Source organism: Physella acuta, unplaced genomic scaffold (genome assembly GCF_028476545.2).
Source record: "Physella acuta isolate Inbredline_101_S28 unplaced genomic scaffold, ASM2847654v3 ptg001812l, whole genome shotgun sequence".
In the NCBI taxonomy this organism is placed as follows: Eukaryota; Metazoa; Mollusca; class Gastropoda; family Physidae; genus Physella; species Physella acuta.
The window spans coordinates 10,057-32,500 of record NW_026733322.1 but is presented as its reverse complement, the minus strand read 5'-3'; the positions used below and the strand labels follow the sequence as shown (position 1 = coordinate 32,500).

The window sequence follows — 22,444 nt, the reverse complement described above, 5'->3', positions numbered from 1 at the left end:
TTCAAAACCTTTTGCAAATTTTAACACAGCTTGATAAAGTTATAAATCTAATTTTGATCGAACTAAATGTAATATTAAAGCAATTAACGTTTTTCAATGGATGTGACGTTGGACCTGTCTGTTTCTGAGGATGTGTGGACGATATCGATGGCGAATATTGACAGAACAGTTTAAGGGGGGGGGGGTAGGCTCCGGAAAAGAAGGTTTTAATTAAAAAGCCTTTTTTATTTATTTATGTATGTTTAAGTTTTAAGGGAAAACATTTGCATGTTCCAGGGGCTTTTTTTTTAAAAAATGGTTACCATGGCAACGGCGGCTATCTTGGATAAAACTACTTTTTGTGGAGTTTTAAAATTCATAAAGTAGCTGGCTAGTTGTTTTGACAGAAAAACTGCTGGAGTTAGTTTTTTTTTTTTCAAAGGTTTTTTTATGGTGAAATACCATTAACTTAAGCATTAATTACTATGGAATTTCGGCATGCTAAATTTTGAAAATGGAAAAAAAAAAATTCTAACGGTTTTTTTGTTACGAAAACAGCCAGATGACTCTATTGGTGTTAGTAAAAGAAGGATCAATGAGTACATGGTAAATTAATATGTTAGTTTATGAAATTTTAGAACTCCACAAAAGTTTTTTTTTCAAGATGGCCACCGTTGCCATGGCAACCGTATTTTTAAAAGAGTCACTGAAGCTTGCAAATATTTTCCTTTAAGTACCCTAACTTAGATATACACAAATAAAACAATAACATGTTTTAATTAGGAAGTTGTTTTTTTTTCTGGCGCCTACCCCCTTATATGTGACCCCCAAGCATTTATAAAGACTGATAAGATTAGCAACGCCATCGTGATGAAACCCCACAACCTAAGCTTAACACTAACATATAAGATTATAATTTAAACCGTTGAGCACTTAAAAGAGACAAAAAACTAGATTTATTGGACTTTATGCCCTTGAATTATTTTCACCTGTAATGTTACTAGCCAACCAAGATTTACTTTGGACGCTAAAATACATTAAATTTTTTATTTAGAAGCTTTTAATTGATATTCATTATCGATATTAATTAATTAGTCTTTAAACTGTTATAGTAAACAAATCAGCATTAGACTTATAAACACAAGACATTTGTTGATGAAGGAACAAGACGGGTTAAATACTGCAAGCTTCTTACCTCGGATGTAAGCAGAAAACCCAGTTCAAGAACTTGCTAGTTTATTTATTTTCCTTGTCCACACGATCCACCATGTCACGTGAGAAATCCCCAGATGTCTGTTATCTGCTCTGGTGCTGTAACACCTTTAATTTTCTGGAACCTGGATTTTGTTGAAAGAGATCATTTTATATTTAACAGTTTCGGGGCATTGTTCCGCTTTTACAGTAATTTCGACAATTGTTCCAAAGACTAAACAAATAATTAACCCTCTGAAGTGCACGAAAAGACGCGCAAACCTAATTTAAATGATTAAAAATAAGGTAAAGACTCTCTTAACGAAAGAACTGTGTGATCAGGATTGTATCTCCAAAGCAGAATAAAGCAAGGGTAAAAAAATATAACTAATGTAATAAAACAACATGTTCAATGCATTCAAGTAAAAAACTCTTGTAGGGGTACGGACCATACGTTGTTCGTTTACACAATATTTTAATACATTTTAATATCCCAATTATAGTACACAATTACGAATTAAAGACAACTAACTGTTATTATTAATGATGAATTTTTAAAACCTATATGCCAATGTGATAAGCTCAATGTTTTTAATTAAATGAAGTAAGTTTTTGCATTGCTAGGGTATTTTCTTGAGTTGCCCTGCGTCAGTGAAACAGCTTAAACGTACATTTTAAAAAAAAAAGTCCCTAGAAGTTCGCATAATCAGACAATAATGCAATTATCAATTTTTTACATTTATCCAAAACCGGTAGCAACAGTAGGCACGGACGCCTTTTATCACATTGTCAGTTAAAAAAACAAAACAAAAAAAACCTCACTCGCATATTTAAAAAAAAAAGCAACAAATCGAGTTTAACAGTAACATAGCATTAAAAAATGTGGGGTCTCTGACAATTCCCGAAAGACACTTGCCCGAATACGACAAGTGACATTCGGGCATTTGTCCCATTCGGGCAAGTGTCCATTCGGGCATTTGTCCCATTCGGGCAAGTGTCCATTCGGGAAATCGGTCTTCGGGCAAACGGCATTCGTACAAGTGTCTTTCGGGAAATAGTCCCGCTCCCAAAAATTTTGAACATGACAAAGAGTTTTCTGCTTTAATGTATTTATTATACTACACTGCCTGTATAGTTATACCTCTTGAGGATTTTGAAGCCGATACAGCCGATGTCAACGGGGTCTGCAACCCACATATTATCTCTTATTAATATTACGATTAGGCCTACTGATCCAAATTGTATTCACATTTTTTGTAATTTATAAAAGCAAGCCTTTATCAAATCTCCGGTTTAGTTAAAAAAAATTGGATGCTATATAACTCAAAGGGAAATAATAATAATAACTTGATTGATTAGAAGATATCTTTATCTCTATCTCTCTACCTCTACGCCTAAACCTACACCTACATCGACATCTACATCTATATCTATGTCTATATCTATATATATATAAAATTGTGTCTGAAAATTACTTTACTATATATATATATATATATATATATATATATATATATATATATATATATATATATATATATATATATATATATATATATATATATATATATATATATATATATATATCAAGTCGTTAATGGTTGCTGTCAATAATGTTTTGTGTAGATGTTTAACAATGCGAAGCGATGCACAAGATTTACCATAAGGAGGAATTGACAGACTGAATGCGTGGGTTGCTGAAGTTATGTGTGGGCGTAGTATGTTGAAACGGTGTTTATAGTTGGGGAAAGATTGGCGTGCAATGTGTAGGCGGCTTACCGTAACAGCATATAGGACACTTAGTTGTTGATGCAGACTAAAACACATAGGCCATTGGTTAGATGGCCGAACTGAACCCTTCTAGCATTACAGAGACCACTTTAGAAGTTTCCCAACTTAGTTGCTCTTTCCACACAGGCCATTACTTAATTGACCAAAGTTTTCCCCTTTTCAACAAAGGCCACTAGCTGGTCGGCCATTTTTTTTTCTTTTTCAACAGAGGCCACTAGTTGGGTGGCCATTTTATTTTTTTATTTCCAACGATAACACTGTTTAGTTGGCCAAACTCTTCTCCTTTCTGACAGAGGCCACTGTTTAGTTGGCCTAAGTTTTCTCCTCTTTCAACAGAGCACACTAGTTGGGTGACCCAAAAAGAAATGCAGGATAAAAAACAAGTCGATGGACCATACAGCTTATTTAATGTTGACACGTAATACGTTATTTTAGAGAAAATCCCCTCAAATTCTACAACGGCCAGTTTAAGCCTAGGGTTAGGGCTACCCTTCCATTGGCCATTACAGGAGAAAATCAAAACAATTTGGGCCAATTCCTTGGTCAATAGAAGGAGACATGTGTTGTCTGGGCCATCTAAAGGGAGGATTTATCCACCTACACAAATCTCAACAAAACATAAACAATAAAGCTTTCTATCAATAAATATGAAACTTTTCTCGTAGCAGGAATTTAATGATATAATAATTGTATGTTATTTTCCAAAATCGATGACTTGAAAGAGGCATTTACGATAGATTCAGAAATATTAAAATGTAAATCACGAAGCGGAAAAAGTCGTTTTGACATTTCAATCCAGGTTAAGCAAGGTTGTGTTAACTTAGAACAGATGCGCTAGTTTTGTCCACCAACTTAAAAGCCTCTGTGATGAAATGTTCGGTCTTAGGGAGCCCTACCAGTAGTAGTGTTTCTTCCAGCCATTTTTTTCCGATGGGGGGGGGGGGGGGCACTTAACACTCTCGGGGGGGGGGGGGGGGGATGTTCGGACAATGGTAAAAGAAAATTATTTTCTATAAAAATTTTATTTCGTTCGGGGAGGGGGGTGTGGTTGACATTATTGGGAGAGCTCCACCCCCCCCCCCCCCCCCCCAAAGAGATGTTTAGAAGAAACTCTGACAAGTAGTATATATGTGTTGAGCGAGGCTCTAACATAGTATACGATCGGACAATGTCCGCACACATCATCCCTAACCGTCAACACAAAGGCTCGACTTAATCCACCCACACACGCCTCTACAAAGCCCACTCCATGCAACAGACTGCTACACATGTTATCCGTTATCCGCTACAGTTGGCTAAACACCGTACTGTACAAACGTTTCTGGTAAACGACCTTTAATCACTTTGTAAACTGTAGATACATTTGAATTTATTTTAGATGACTTTAAAGTATAATCAAAGAAATATTCAAGATTTCTTCTTACACAAACATTGTAAATAAAAGATAAGTATTTGTTTTTCAAACTAATGTTGCGAAATGGTCTACACTATAATTATGTATGTATAAATAAATGAACACACGAAAAACAAACAAACAAACAAAGAAAAAAAAACAAACAAATAAACAATTAAATAAATAAATAAATAAACAAATAAATAATCATAGAAAAAAAGAAAAAGAATGAAACAAATAAACAAACAAACAAGCAAACAAACAATCAAACAAATAAACAAAAAAATTTATAAATAAATAAATTGATTAATTTAAAAAAAATTATATAAAATATCTTTGTGTAAGCATATATATATATATATATATATATATATATATATATATATATATATATATATATATATAAAATACGTATTTATATATTTTCTATTTAATTATGTTTTCATACATTATTATGTATTATATATTGACAGAACAAATGATCCTAGGACAACCCTTGTGGCCATTGGTTAGGTGGCCCAACTTAGCCCCTCTAAAAAAACACAGAGGCCACTAAGTATGCAAAAACCAAAAATTGATTTCGCTTTTTACACACTATGATTTCTCTCATGACAATGTCGTCTTTCAAGTCATCGATTTTAAGCATAAACGACGAATAATATTTCGTATAGATTATAAGCCATTTTAGTGGATTATTATGTAGCGTAATAGGTTAAATCCGCTTTGAGGATGGCCGAGGCCAATGATCCCTACTGCTGGTGGCCACTGAGTTGTGTCCAGCCAAAGAACGAAGGAAAATTAAAAGTTTATAATCTTGACGCAGTTGAATCCCTTTAATTTTGGCGGTCCAAAATGTCCATATTCATTCACTAAGTGTTACATTTCTGAGAATCTGATATTTCCCTAAGAACCAGATCTCTTATCTTATCAAATATCAAATTTATCTAGCTTCTGCAAGTGGTTGATTTAATTCAAGTACTTTAAAAATATATAGTTTATATAAGTCATCATATAAACTATACATTTGGACAAGTATATTATATATTTTTTAAAAGATATTGCGAAATAATTATTTTGGGGAAATCTGAAAGTTATTTTTATTTTATTTTTATTTTTACATCCTCGCATATGAAGTATAAATGAAGTATTGTAGTCGAGCAAAAAAAAAAAAAAACAACGAAATCGGGATTTTCACAAATCTTAACGTTTTACGCGTCTTTGAGTCGGAAAAACATAGTTTAGCAATTTTGCCCGAATGTTTCTGTATATATATATATGTATATATATATATATATATATATATATATATATATATATATATATATATATATATATATATATATATATATATATATATATATATATATATATATATATATATATATATATATATATATATATATATATATATATATATATATATATATATATATATATGGGTGTGTGTCTGTCAACACGATAACTTTAGTAATGTTACAGTTAGGTTGATGAAATTTTATATATAAGAATTATATCAAATTTGTAGTTCTCTTTCAACATTTGAGCAATTTCCAATAACCGAAAGTGGAACCTATTCTACTTTTAGTTTCTCAAAAGCCTATAACTTTGGTTCTTCTTTAGATAGATAAACGAAATTTCACACATAATTACTAGATTCAATTTTCTGCCCCCTGTAATATTTTTAGTAATTTTTGTAGACCTGAAGTAGTAGTTTATGCTATTTCCGTTTTCTTAAAAAAATGCAATATAATTTATAAATTACTAATAATTTTCCGCACTATTATACATATATAATTTTCCGTTCACTTGGTGCGCTAATCTTTTATTTTAAACAGTTTTTAAAAATTAAAAAAGGATTTAAAATCATGTCTGTATCACAAGTTGCCATCCCCCATAGTATTATGTAAGTATATATGAGAAAGTTTACGGGAGATCAGTAGTATATTAGGTCCCTTTTGGGTATTATTTTTGGCGGAGGTGGGGATGGGGAGGAACAATGACATATAGGAAAATACTCGGGAGCAGGATGCGCGGGTGGCGCAAAGAGATATAGTAAAATACTCCCAGCCTGGCGCATCGGGATGGGGAGGGTGGGTGAGCAGGATGTGGGGGTGGCGCAAAGACATATAGTAAAATACTACGCCAACTGGGGTTGGCGGAGGTGGTGGGGAAGTAGGTCACCTTTTGGTGACCTTGTGACGTAATCATTGACCTAGTTACGTAATTTTAACGAGTTTTTTAATTAGTTTAATGAGTTTTTTAAATTTTAATTAATTTTTGACCTAGTTACGTAATTTTAATGTGTTTTTTAATTAGTTTTAATGAGTTTTAAAAATTTTAATTAATTTTTTATTAACGAGTTACGTAATTTGATTATTTGTTTGAGTTTTTAAATTTTTAATTAATTTTTTTTTTTTTTATTATCGAGTTACGTAATTTAATTACTTTGATTGTATTTTTATTTTGTTTAATTTGTTTGTTTACTTGTTGTTTAATTTAATTACTTTGTTTATATTGTGTAATTTTTATTCACGAGTTACGTAATTTGATTATTTGTTTACTTTTTAATTATTTTTATTTTGTTTATTTTTAATTTAATTTTATTTTATTTTATAATTAGTTAAATTATTATTAACTAGTTACGTAATTTGATTTTAATTACTTTTGTTTATTTATTTATTTGATATATTTCTTTTCTTTGATGTATGGTATTTAAAATAAAAGACACTGTTTATTTGATTGTATGTATGTTTAATAGTAAACGGATAGGGGTGTTGGTGGATGAGAGGGGGAGTAATGATGGGGTTTGAGGGTAGGGGTGCGTTAGCGTGTACTTTGTGAATAACATCCATTAACCAGACATGTAACACCTGTTACGTATTGATCGCACCCACGGGCCATCACACCTAATTAATTTGGTCACGCCTCGTGGGTTTATGTGTTGTTCACGGAAGCGAACACAGCAGGGGGTATGATAATTAATTGAAAGAGCTAAGTGTCTCTCCGTGAAGCCAGCGTTAAGTGTGGGAACACCTGTTACCACGTTAATCGATTTTTCCCCGCTCGGTTACTAGAGTGGGAAGCCATCACGTAACAGCTGGTGCTGTAATTACCCTGAGTAAGGACATTGGTTGTAACTATTCGCTTATAGCGAGGGTCAGCGAAAACAAAATATATTTAAGGGTTGGAATTTTCTTTCAACCACCGTTAAGTCAGGTTTGAGACAAAACAAAGTCTCGGTAGGTTCGTGTTTTTTTAATTGGCGACAGGGCGACTTGGTGCGTTGGTACGTGAGGTATGCGGGTAGACATGTTTTTTTTTTTTTTACAAGTCTGGAAAAGTAATTACGTTTTTGTATGACCGTTCCGATTTTCTTTTGATCTGACCACCATTTGACCACACTGAGTCAGATAAATTTAACAAATGTTCAATACATAGTCGCTTATAATAATATGGGTGAGGGGTGTAAGCAGGCGGGTGGTGGTAAGGTGGTAGTGGTAAGGTGGTGGTAAGGTGGTGGTAAGGTGGTGGTGGTAAGGTGGTGGTAAGGTGGTGGTAAGGTGGTGGTAAGGTGGTGGTAAGGTGGTGGTAAGGTGGTGGTAAGGTGGTGGTAAGGTGGTGGTAAGGTGGTGGTGGTGGTGGTGGTAAGGTGGTGGTAAGGTGGTGCTAAATTTGTTTGGAGTAAAGGATATATAGTAAAAGATTCCACCACCTAAGTGAGGTGGATTTTAATTTTAATTTTTTTTTTATTTTATTTTTTTCATCATCTGTTAACTTTAAGGTTCTATAACTCTATATATTTTAATACGTTTTTTGATTCAAATGAGTTTACTCCCCCTAACGTAAGTACATGTAAAGAGGGATTTCCTATAGATCTGTAATGAATTAGGCCTTTTTGACTATGACTTGTTGCCCAGGTGTTGACATGATACACTTTTTTGAGATACATGTACACACACACACACACACATACACACGTACACACACACACACACACACACACACACATACGCGCGCGCGCGAAATTCATACTAGGTCGATAAAGGCGGAGAGAACTTATAGGTATACATTATCATGGTGACAACAAAAGCGATCCTTATTTTATTTACATGAAAGCGTGTTTTCCAAAAAGTGTCGCCATGCCGTTGTCATTTTCGCAGCGGGGTTTATTTTAAGTGCACCCAGTGCACAGTTGTTTACATTTTAAAAGAAGTATCACGTGTCTTCCCCATAGGTCTTCCCTAATAGAGAAACGAGAGGAAAGACAACTGTTCTAAAATTAGAACAGCCTTGTCTACAGACACGAGTATCGTCCCTTGTGAAAAAATTCGCGTCAGAATCCTTAACTAAACAGTCAATTTCTTTAACAAGTTAAAAAATAATTTAGGAAGACAAGGGTTAACAACATTAGACGCTACCGTTTTTGTTTCCTGTGACGACAAGGCACAATACACTTTTTTATTTTATGTCTCAAGTAGAGGGGTGGGAAATTTTTTCTTTGTAAGTGTGTTGTAAACAATGGGTAGAGGAAGCGATTACTAGGTAAGAGGGGAGAGAATGTGACGTCAATCGCGATATTTGAAAACATGGCGATGTTTAATCTCAACCAAAAAAGGCAATGAACCTAGAAGGAAGACGAATATATATATATCTTAGTCTTGCAGCAGATTGCCTTCCCATGTTCGCTTTAGTATTACAGTTTTCATCAAACTTCTTTTTGACTTGAACTTCTTTAATTTTTAAGAAAGTTTACTTATACATAATACATTACGTCTAATGACAATTTTTTATTTTTACCACTCAATGTATTTTGTTTTTCTATATCTTACATTGTCATCTTAATTTTTGATCACCTTAGTAAAAATTTGCTTAAGATTATAAACTTCAAGTTTTAAAAAACAACAACGTTGTAGTGCGTCGTGTCAAATGACACACCGTTTAAAATGTCTACATTTAAAGTTCACCAAAATAATGACGTAAAAACTAAATATGATATGACGTTAGCATACATATCATTCAATCTAATCATTCTAAAGTACAAATCAATAATTTTTATTGATTAAGGGGCTGGGTGAGTTATTTTTATCCGGGTGCGCAGGGAAGGTTTGGAGTTGGTTGGGACAGATTTTATACACGAGTCGGTGACGTTTTCACCGAGCCAGGGTTCGAGGCTAGTCCATGTATGTTTTAGAATTGTTAGGGGTCCAGTCTATAATAGGGTCGGGGGAGTTTTGTTAACACAGAGTGATGTTGATACATGCATGTTTTAGAATTGTTGGTAGCCGAGTTCATACTAGTGTCGGTGAAGGTTGGGTTTTGAACTCGGACCATGCATGTTTAGGAGTTGGATGCGGTAGAGTTTACACTAGGGACGGATGTGTTTTGGTTACACCGAGGGTGGTTTCAAAGTTCGTACATGCGTCCTTGGCATTGTTAGGGGCCGTGTTCATATTAGGGTCGATGAAGTTTTCACCGAGAGTGCTTTCGAACTCGGAACATGCATGTTTTGGAATCGGTAGGTGTAGAGTCCATACTAGGGTCGGTGAAGTTTTCACCGAGGCAGGTTACAAAGTTGGGAGATGTATGTTTAGGAATTGTTGGCAGTCGAGTTCATACTAAGGTCGGTGAAGTTTTCACCGAGGCAGGTTACAAAGTTGGGAGATGTATGTTTAGGAATTGTTGGCAGTCGAGTTCATACTAGGGTCGGGGAGGTTTGTTAACACTGAGGCAGGTTACAAAGTTGGTATATGCATGTTTAGGAATTGTTGGTAGCCGAGTTCATACTAGTGTCGGTGAAGGTTGGTTTTGAACTCGGAACATGTATGTTTTGGAATCGGTAGGTGTAGAGCTCATACTAGAGTCGGTGAAGTTTTCACCGAGGCAGGTTACAAAATTGGGACATGCATGTTTAGGAATTGTTGGTAGCCGAGTTCATACTAGGGTCGGGGGAGTTTCAGAGTTGGTACATGCATGTTTAGGAATGGACAGGGGCTGTGTTCATACTAGGGTCGGTGAAATTTTCACCGAGGGTGGTTTCAAAGTTACTACATGCATGTTTTGGAAGTGATAGGGGCCGAGTCTATACTACTGTGGGATGGTTTTGTTTTCACCGAGGCAGATTTCAAACGTGGCCCATCCCTGTTTCGGAGTTGGTCGGGGTAGAGTTTACACTAGAGTGGGACGGTCTTTGTTTTCAACAAAATTGGTACATGGATGTTTGGTACATTACTGTTTTTTGGAAATGGTGAGGCAAAGTTAAACTAGGGTCAGGGGAGTTTTCAACGAGGCTGGTTTCGAAATTCGGCCATGGATGTTTTGGCGTTGGATGGGAACGTTGTCACTTGTGACAGTAAACGAAGGGTGATAAATGTTTGTCTGTTACTTTGTCCTTTGTCTGTCCAAGGGAATAGTGTGGGTAGTGGTACGATGTGTTTATCTATCGGTTGTTTAGGGATGGGGTGAGGGCGGCGGACAAAGTTGTCGATGTAGGTAGGGCGCCTGTGGTATTCATTACGGAGTGGTGTCTACAAGTTACATATCGCAGTCTGTTGAAGTAGTGTCTAGGAGTTGTGATATTAGTTGAGTGTAGATAAATGTAGGATTGTCATACATCCTTTGTCTCTTTAATGGTATAGAATGGGTAGTGGTACGGTTGGTATTGAGGTTAGGGATGGGAGAAGGGGAAAGGGGTTGCGGACAAAGGGAAGGGGAAGGGCGAATAGTGATAAAAATAACTCACCCAGCCCCTTAATCAATAAAAATTATTGATTTGTACTTTAGAATGATTAGATTGAATGATATGTATGCTAACGTCATATCATATTTAGTTTTTACGTCATTATTTTGGTGAACTTTAAATGTAGACATTTTAAACGGTGTGTCATTTGACACGACGCACTACAACGTTGTTGTTTTTTAAAACTTGAAGTTTATAATCTTAAGCAAATTTTTACTAAGGTGATCAAAAATTAAGATGACAATGTAAGATATAGAAAAACAAAATACATTGAGTGGTAAAAATAAAAAATTGTCATTAGACGTAATGTATTATGTATAAGTAAGCTTTCTTAAAAATTAAAGAAGTTCAAGTCAAAAAGAAGTTTGATGAAAACTGTAATACTAAAGCGAACATGGGAAGGCAATCTGCTGCAAGACTAAGATATATATATATTCGTCTTCCTTCTAGGTTCATTGCCTTTTTTGGTTGAGATTAAACATCGCCATGTTTTCAAATATCGCGATTGACGTCACATTCTCTCCCCTCTTACCTAGTAATCGCTTCCTCTACCCATTGTTTACAACACACTTACAAAGAAAAAATTTCCCACCCCTCTACTTGAGACATAAAATAAAAAAGTGTATTGTGCCTTGTCGTCACAGGAAACAAAAACGGTAGCGTCTAATGTTGTTAACCCTTGTCTTCCTAAATTATTTTTTAACTTGTTAAAGAAATTGACTGTTTAGTTAAGGATTCTGACGCGAATTTTTTACAAGGGACGATACTCGTGTCTGTAGACAAGGCTGTTCTAATTTTAGAACAGTTGTCTTTCCTCTCGTTTCTCTATTAGGGAAGACCTATGGGGAAGACACGTGATACTTCTTTTAAAATGTAAACAACTGTGCACTGGGTGCACTTAAAATAAACCCCGCTGCGAAAATGACAACGGCATGGCGACACTTTTTGGAAAACACGCTTTCATGTAAATAAAATAAGGATCGCTTTTGTTGTCACCATGATAATGTATATCCCTGTAAGTTCTCTCCGCCTTTATCGACCTAGTATGAATTTCGCGCGCGCGCGTATGTGTGTGTGTGTGTGTGTGTGTGTGTGTACGTGTGTATGTGTGTGTGTGTGTGTGTACATGTATCTCAAAAAAGTGTATCATGTCAACACCTGGGCAACAAGTCATAGTCAAAAAGGCCTAATTCATTACAGATCTATAGGAAATCCCTCTTTACATGTACTTACGTTAGGGGGAGTAAACTCATTTGAATCAAAAAACGTATTAAAATATATAGAGTTATAGAACCTTAAAGTTAACAGATGATGAAAAAAATAAAATAAAAAAAAAATTAAAATTAAAATCCACCTCACTTAGGTGGTGGAATCTTTTACTATATATCCTTTACTCCAAACAAATTTAGCACCACCTTACCACCACCTTACCACCACCACCACCACCACCTTACCACCACCTTACCACCACCTTACCACCACCTTACCACCACCTTACCACCACCTTACCACCACCTTACCACCACCTTACCACCACCTTACCACCACCACCTTACCACCACCTTACCACCACCTTACCACTACCACCTTACCACCACCCGCCTGCTTACACCCCTCACCCATATTATTATAAGCGACTATGTATTGAACATTTGTTAAATTTATCTGACTCAGTGTGGTCAAATGGTGGTCAGATCAAAAGAAAATCGGAACGGTCATACAAAAACGTAATTACTTTTCCAGACTTGTAAAAAAAAAAAAAACATGTCTACCCGCATACCTCACGTACCAACGCACCAAGTCGCCCTGTCGCCAATTAAAAAAACACGAACCTACCGAGACTTTGTTTTGTCTCAAACCTGACTTAACGGTGGTTGAAAGAAAATTCCAACCCTTAAATATATTTTGTTTTCGCTGACCCTCGCTATAAGCGAATAGTTACAACCAATGTCCTTACTCAGGGTAATTACAGCATCAGCTGTTACGTGATGGCTTCCCACTCTAGTAACCGAGCGGGGAAAAATCGATTAACGTGGTAACAGGTGTTCCCACACTTAACGCTGGCTTCACGGAGAGACACTTAGCTCTTTCAATTAATTATCATACCCCCTGCTGTGTTCGCTTCCGTGAACAACACATAAACCCACGAGGCGTGACCAAATTAATTAGGTGTGATGGCCCGTGGGTGCGATCAATACGTAACAGGTGTTACATGTCTGGTTAATGGATGTTATTCACAAAGTACACGCTAACGCACCCCTACCCTCAAACCCCATCATTACTCCCCCTCTCATCCACCAACACCCCTATCCGTTTACTATTAAACATACATACAATCAAATAAACAGTGTCTTTTATTTTAAATACCATACATCAAAGAAAAGAAATATATCAAATAAATAAATAAACAAAAGTAATTAAAATCAAATTACGTAACTAGTTAATAATAATTTAACTAATTATAAAATAAAATAAAATTAAATTAAAAATAAACAAAATAAAAATAATTAAAAAGTAAACAAATAATCAAATTACGTAACTCGTGAATAAAAATTACACAATATAAACAAAGTAATTAAATTAAACAACAAGTAAACAAACAAATTAAACAAAATAAAAATACAATCAAAGTAATTAAATTACGTAACTCGATAATAAAAAAAAAAAAATTAATTAAAAATTTAAAAACTCAAACAAATAATCAAATTACGTAACTCGTTAATAAAAAATTAATTAAAATTTTTAAAACTCATTAAAACTAATTAAAAAACACATTAAAATTACGTAACTAGGTCAAAAATTAATTAAAATTTAAAAAACTCATTAAACTAATTAAAAAACTCGTTAAAATTACGTAACTAGGTCAATGATTACGTCACAAGGTCACCAAAAGGTGACCTACTTCCCCACCACCTCCGCCAACCCCAGTTGGCGTAGTATTTTACTATATGTCTTTGCGCCACCCCCACATCCTGCTCACCCACCCTCCCCATCCCGATGCGCCAGGCTGGGAGTATTTTACTATATCTCTTTGCGCCACCCGCGCATCCTGCTCCCGAGTATTTTCCTATATGTCATTGTTCCTCCCCATCCCCACCTCCGCCAAAAATAATACCCAAAAGGGACCTAATATACTACTGAGATCACTCCCGCTTTATTTTATAAAATGAACTTAATGAAATGTTGTTTAACAAACAGAGTGTATGAGTAATTTATTAAATTATGTTTCTCCCCACCCACGTGACTCCCACTGCTTGCTTGGATGATGACGTAGCTTAAGCTTAACAATCTTTTTATTACTCTATTTACGTGGGCGTATATTTACATTTTCGGGTCGTTGTTTTTTTAAAGATGACTGAGTTAACATTATGTTGAAAATATTTTTTTTTTTTGCTAGTTCGGGTCGTGAATTATAATAAATAATAATAATAAAATTCAAGAATCTGACTGTGGGAATATATTTGTTGCAAATCTTTGCGACAATTATAGTGCTAATTTTTTTTTTAAATTGAATAAAACTTAATCTAGACACACCTATGTTTTTTTATTGCATTTTTTTTTGTTTTGTTTTGTTTGTCGTATTGTGACTTGGTTGGATTACGAACGCACACCTAACAACTTGATTGGTTGCTCGATGTATGCAGACATTTCTGATTGGCTGCTGTGTTTAATCCTAACGATTACATTGACTTCACCATGTGTATAAAACATAAAGCTCGCAGCGCTCTAAGATGTGTTTTGGCTGTTCTCTGACTGCTAACAAGTAAACGTTATTCCATTTGGTGGGTAAGTGAATATTCATATATATATATATATATATATATATATATATATATATATATATATATATATATATATATATATATATATATAATAAAGCTCAGATGTATTCTGTGGCCAGTAGCCGGACGATTTCTCGAAGTGACACTTGCCCGAATGCCGATTTACCGAATGAACACTTGCCCGAATACCGATTTACCGAATGAACACTTGCCCGAATGCCGATTTACCGAATGAACACTTGCCCGAATACCGATTTACCGAATGAACACTTGCCCGAATACCGATTTACCGAATGAACATCTGCCCGAATGCCGATTTACCGAATGAACACTTGCCCGAATGCCGATTTACCGACTGAACACTTGTCCGAATGCCGATTTACCGAATGAACACTTGCCCGAATGCCGATTTACCGAATGAACACCTTCCCCAATGCCGATTTACCGAATGAACACTTGCCCGAATACCGATTTACCGAATGAACACCTGCCCGAATGCCGATTTACCGACTGAACACATGCCCGAATGCCGATTTTTCGAATGGACACTTACCCGAATACCGATTTTTCGAATGGACACTTCTGAATGCCGATTTACCGAATAAACACTTACCCGAATTTCGATTTACCGACTGAACACTTGCCCGAATGCGACAACAGCCCGAATGGTAGTTCAGAAAGACAATTTTGATCTGGCCTGTTGTTTCTCGCCTGTATGTCTCCACGACTCCCTAGGCCGTTCATTTTATCTCCTCCCTGCTGGTGTCCAACGAAGTACCGTGACAGTTTATTGTGGCCTCGCCTTGGGGGGGGGTACTTGAAATTTTCGGGGGGGGGGGGTAGTCTTTCTTTGGGGGCGGACACTGTTAAAAGTATATATTTTCTATATAAATTATATAAAGTTCAGTTCGTTCGGAGGGGGGGGGGTAGAATTTTTTCGGATGGGGCAAGCCCCCCCCCCCCCCCCCGAAGAGATGCCTGGAAGAAACTCTGCTTGGGAGCATGTCCAAACAAACTTATTTATTTTAATTTCTTTATTTCGTAGAATTTTAATTTTTTTTAACTGTCTAGCTTTGGTTATAAGTTTTTATTTTATTTAAGTCTACTCAGAAGACAAAATGTTATTAATAAAATAATTTCCATCCCTACTAGGCTTCTTGTCAAATGCCATTGCAATAATTTAAGCATTAAATTAAAATATCACACATTGATTTAATTAAAGGTTTAATTTAGTGTATAAGTTTTATTGACGCTTTTTAACATGAAAACAAGAAAGGCATACGTGGGCACGTCTTAAAAAGAACAGAAACAAATGATTGGCTTTTGGGTTTAACCTTAAAGATGTAATTGATATCAGGTAGCGTATAAACTTATAGTACGCGCTGTTATAAATAAAAATCCATTGGAAAATTATTTCTAATGTTGTTGATAAGAAAAAAACAACAACGATACTAACCCCACTCCAACTGCCCACCTTTCAAATATACTCGAGCAATTTCCCCCACTCCAACTATCCACCTTTCAAATATACTCGAGCAATTTCCACCACCCCAACTGCCCACCTTTCCTCAGGCACATTTCAAGCCCTCAGCGGTTTTTAGAATACCGAAGGAGTTAAAACTAAGTTTGACTGTTTTGTAATATAATAACTCAGTAGTATTCTTTTGTGATTAAACAAAACGGCAGAGGTTTCTGGCATTAAAACAAAAATATTCGGCGACTCTGCCCAAGAGGTGTGTGTGTGTGTCCGTGCGTGCGTGTGTGTGTGTGTACACATATAGCTCATCGTAAAATGAGCATAAATTGTTAGTAAATTTACAGGTAGCAACTTAAAGTTCTTCATCATGGCAATACAGTCTCTTGGGTTGATGATACAAGTCTTGATGCTCTACCATATGTTCGCTGAGACTCGTGAGTATAAGAATCACGATAAATCGTATACACAGATTAGATATAGTCATTCCTTACACGAAGAAAGCCGTTTTTAATTCCTTTAGCCTCTGATAAAAATTGTCCATGGTATCATTTGTCCTGATATATTTTAATTTTGTCCTGGTATCTTTTATCCGCGAGATCATTTGTCCTTGAGGTCATTTGTCTTGATATATTATGTCAGATATCATATATCCTGAGATCATTTGTCATGGAACCATATATATATATATATATATATATATATATATATATATATATATATATATATATATATATATATATATATATATATATATATATAAATCTTCATATATTTTGGGAGTAGGATTAAAACTGGGAAACAATTTATTAGGGAAACCTAACCAATACTTTGTTGTGCTGAGGAAAGAATAGCCAACTACCAATTTACGCTTACTTAAAAGTAATATGCTTAGTATGGCCTGGAATGTTGGAAATCAACAAAAGCGATTGAGATTAAACTAAAAGCTGTTTAGAAAATTGGTTACGACAAATATAGACAATATTCTGAGCAAATACCATCCCAAACGAGGAAATAAATAGAAGACCACTCACCCATGAACAGTAGTTATCAGACATCGGAGATGGGGATGGTTGGGCTATTGCTAAGAATGAGAGGAGACACATTGGCGAGGAGTGCTATCAGATAGACAATACAGGGCAAGAAAAAACAAAAGAAACATGGAGATCAATGGAAAAAAGTTTAATTAAAGAGGCGTACCATTCAAACAAGCGAAGCTCTAAATAAAGGATTGCAGAGGCGTTATCATAGCTGAAAGAAGTAAAAAGTTAAAAAAAATAGTAAAGTTTCCTTTTTGAACCTGACGGTGTATAGAACAAATGAAGTGAGAGTTCGTCTGTTTATGTGAACTCGGCATATGAAGGTATGTTATGATCAGCACTATGCCCAGCCAAGTTTACATTCCCTAACTTGAATAAGATACCTATAAAAAATGGTGGACTCGGGGATGATTTACGGCTGCCCAACCCTTGTGACTTTCTGGTTAGCAGTCTGGTGCTCTACTGCAAGGGCACGACGTCTTTGCTCCGAGAAGTGCATACTACTTGTTTATAGAAATACAAATTAATTCTAAGACAAACGCTTAACTTATGGTTGTTAGGTCGGAGAATATTCGACCACCAGTATATATTATATATGTTTGTGTGTTAAAGATCTATTAAGAACAATTTATATTGATTTTAGATCAATGCATTGCCTACGATTCGACTGGATTGATAAGTGTACAAAGCACAACTGCCATATCCAAAGTGAGTTGTTTTATAACGTTAATTTACTTTGTTGCTTGTGATATAATCTAGTGACGTCGCGAGGTCGTGTATCACCCGGTGCGGGACGTTATGGTGTTATAACTATATATATATATATATATATATATATATATATATATATATATATATATATATATATATATATATATAAGATTCAAGCCCATCCCTTCCCTCCAGAAAATGTGTTGAAAAAAAAAATTCCCCCAACTATATTACTAATTAAATTGGAGTTTTACACCAAATGATAAACATTAGCGATAAAGAGAGAAACGGGGGGAAGGGAAGGGGGTGGAGAGTGGCTGGAGAGGAGAGAAATTCATTTAACCATCAACATATCTGAGTAATAAAACCATAGATAAATGAATTTGCTCTAATTAGAATAAAGACTGTATTACATCTTACAATTGTATTGTATTTTCTGTACTATTTTAATAATTATAGCGATGATATATTCAAATATATATATTCACTTCGTTACTTTTTGTTGTTGTTTGTAAAAATCCAAAACACCTTAATACATTAGTGTTGTTGATAATGAATTAGGAGCCATCAATTATTCCCATTATTAGATGCTGAATTACATTTTTTAAACTGTATTTTCAATTTTTCTTATTATACTGTCTTTAAAAAAAATATATATTTTTGACAACATGCAGGATTGTCTCGATTTAAGTCTGCGCACCCCAAAGTGTGTTTACTTTACATGGGTTTCAACAGTGTGTACACTTCGGGTTCCCACAAGACTAACTGATGCATCCACAACTGGTGTGACCTTATCATCGACCATTTGTGAGGAATACAGTAAGTTATTTATATCCCTGAGTATCAACAATAATCACATTTTCAATACATAGGAAATTATTTTATGACAGCATGTTCTTTAACATATTCGTCTTTGAAAAGGCAATACAAATATAATTTAGACCTCAGGGTCCCCAACTTTTTAACTGGCGACCACTATGTACAAAAGTCAAGCGACCAAAGTCCCCCATAAAATTAATAATCTTGTTTTGTTTAGTCTACAAGTGGCGTCCCACAGAAACACAAGGGCAGGGGGTGGTTTAGTGGGAGGTCCATAGATTTTAAAACCATTTATTTTGAATAAAGTTCGTAATATATCTGGGTGCATGATTTTCATATCAGGGTAAAGATTGTATCGCAATAAGTGTTACATTATTTTGTGATAGTTATAGTTATAAATAGTTTGAATATTAATTTAAATATGTATGAAACAGTGCATTTTAAAAAGTTTATCAATGTGCACATAAAATTTAGTATGAAAATTATTTTACGTATTCAATTCTATTAGATATATGAACCTAATCAGTACCCTTCAATACCTATCCCATTCAGTACACAAAGATTTGAGCTAAACACTCCAACTACCACACCCATCAAATGAATATCGCATATATATATATATATATATATATATATATATATATATATATATATATATATATATATATATATATATATATATATATATATATATATATATATATATATATATATACATATATATACATATATATACATATATGTATATATATATATATACATACATATATCGCATATATATATATATATATATATATATATATATATATATATATATATATATATATATATATATATATATATATATATACAATTGTTACTCTTTAGCAAATTGCTCGTCCTACACGGATATAATTTTCAGTGCCCCGATTGCTATCACAAATCAGGTAAATGTTAATACTGACATTTTGATACGTATTTTAAAACTAGACATAGCCCGTTGAAGAGGAAGTAAAACTGGCGTTAGGCTGAAAGTGCTTTTGTCCTCCTTAAACAAAAATGTTAACGTAATACAAATTCTATTCCCTGAACCGGAATCGAAATTTAGCCGGAAATATAAATTTATCATAATGCGGAACTTTAACCGGTATTGGAAATTTAACCGCAACAGAGAATTTAACCGTTACCGGATATGGAAATTGAAACGGAACTCGAATTTTAAATGAAACAGGAACTAGAATAAAAAACGTTACTTAAATGTAAACTGCAGTTTATCGGGTTTTACCTGGAATTGGAAATGTAATCTTAAACGGTTATTTAAGTTGAATCCAAACTGTAAACAGAACCGGACATTTAACTTGAACCGGAAATTAAATTTGTAGTAGGAACTTTAATCAGAATCGCCTATTTAATCGGAACCGGAATTTTCACCAGAATAAAAAAAAATCGGAAACAGAAATAATTGAACTTGAACCGGAACTTTAACCGGAAACTAGACAGTAAAAAGAACCGGAAGTTAATCAGAACATAAACTTGAACTGGTGCTAGAGCTTTACAAGGAAAAGGAACTTCAACTGGAGCCGTATATCATACCTCCAACAAAAGCTAATCAAAGACATTAACCTAAACCTTTCTTTTTTCTACGAGATTTTATTCTATTTTAAAAAGTTTAAGTATTTAAAATGGATTAAAATCATGTCTATATTCCGAGTCGCCATCCCCGGTTGCTTCATATAAGAATATTCGAGAAAGTTTAGGGGAGATTACTCTCGGTTGATTATCTTTGTTTTAGGTAACCTCACTTATCTTTCCAAATGCAACTTTATATTTTTCTTACGTTTTGTGTACAGCTTTCTTGTCAGACAAATAGACAAAAGAGTGAAACTATATATTTTTTTTTGCAAGTAGGTGCGGTTAAAAATGAAATTATTATTGTTGTGAAAATAATGTTTAAATGAACTTTATTTTCTAAATAATTACCAACAAATTACAACGTCTCCTAACACAGGAGTGTGCTCAGCGTTCGGTAGCACTACCAGATGCAATAGGTTATGACTATCGAAATGGTTTATGTATGCTGGAATTCGTCAATGGAGAGAGAGTCGTCGCGACAGATTCCCCTAATGAGCTACAAGGATATGTTCTCTGCTCACCAAGTAAGTATTCAAATATCTGAAAAAAACTAGAGCACAAGTTTCATTTACCACACACCATAAGCCTGGATCAAATGGAATTGTCTGAATAATGTACACTATTTTATTTATCTAAATACGTATTATCTATGAGCAATATTTTTATCTTTTAAATTTCTCCATCTAAAAAAAAAGAATACAAATGCTATATATAACTAAGCAATATTTGCATTGTTTTACGTCTCCACCAAAAATGTATACCAAAATAACATAATTTTAATTCTATAATTCAATCCGCCAAGGTGCCTCTAACAGTAATCTTAACCTTTGCTTATCTAGTATAAATACAATTAACATACGTAAACCAGCTTAGACGCCGGGGTAGAAAAGTAATTGATTACATATACAATTTATTTTAAGCAGAAAATATAATCTTTCAATCAAATTATAATGTCAAGTAAGTTTAAAACAACATGGCTATATTTGTGTCTCACTAGTTGCCCCGACAACCACACAAGAACCAACCACGGTGGACGCCGATACAACTACCGGGAGGCCAAGTAACTTAAAAATTAAACATTTTTTTTTTTAAATAATATCTAAATTACAAACTATTAATATGTATTTAAATGCTAGTTTGTTATAAAAATAAATTAAGATATTGATAAATTACGTATCAAATTATTGATTTTAAGATTATACGTTTAAAAAAACAGAATCACATTTTATTTCATTAAAGTTGATTGTTTTAAAAATAATAACATTTGATAACCTCGTTAAACTTTAGGGAAACATTGCAAGAAAGGCTAAAAGAAACTACAGAGAGGTAAATTGGTGATGGTGTTTGATAAAGTGAGAGTAGTGTTGTTGTTACAACGATTTCCGAATTGGTATACATCTATGAGCACAAGATAAATTGCGTTACTCAAAGCTGTTGAATTCGGCACATCTACATTACTCGATTTATCGCAAAAGTATTTTATATCAAGCCTATGAAGCGTCTTCTAAATCCTTCTGCACTTTGTAAATTTTTATGAAATTTAGGTTACATTGTATATTTAATGCTGCAGTTTGTCAATAACTAACCTCCTTGCTTAGCAATATCCAGTTTTGCGCACAAAGATCCTAAAAATTATTGATGCCTTTTTGTTTTTAAAATCACATGTTTACTATTTGTATTAGGACAGCTTCTTTCAAAAAAATCCATCAAATGCTTGCATTTAGTATATTAGACATAATTATAAATTACTACTATGAAATAAACAATTTTCATTCAACTATTTTTATTCTACAAGATTTTTTACCAATAATCCGTTTATTACTTGTAATTTTTAAAATCTTTAACTTTAAGGGTATTTTCTTGTATATTTTACACAACTTCAATGTAAGTTCATTTAGAAATTTAATTCCGTTTTAT

The 22,444-nt window shown here is 34.2% G+C and overlaps 1 long non-coding RNA gene across 1 annotated transcript; it reads left to right on the top strand.

Annotated features, from left to right (window-relative positions):
* The first annotated feature begins 16,706 nt into the window (after positions 1 to 16,706).
* On the top strand, positions 16,707 to 18,857 carry LOC131930653 (uncharacterized). The gene is made up of 3 exons (XR_009384149.1): positions 16,707 to 16,783; positions 18,030 to 18,094; positions 18,772 to 18,857. It is a non-coding gene; the product is annotated as an uncharacterized LOC131930653 (long non-coding RNA).
* The last annotated feature ends 3,587 nt before the right edge of the window (positions 18,858 to 22,444 follow it).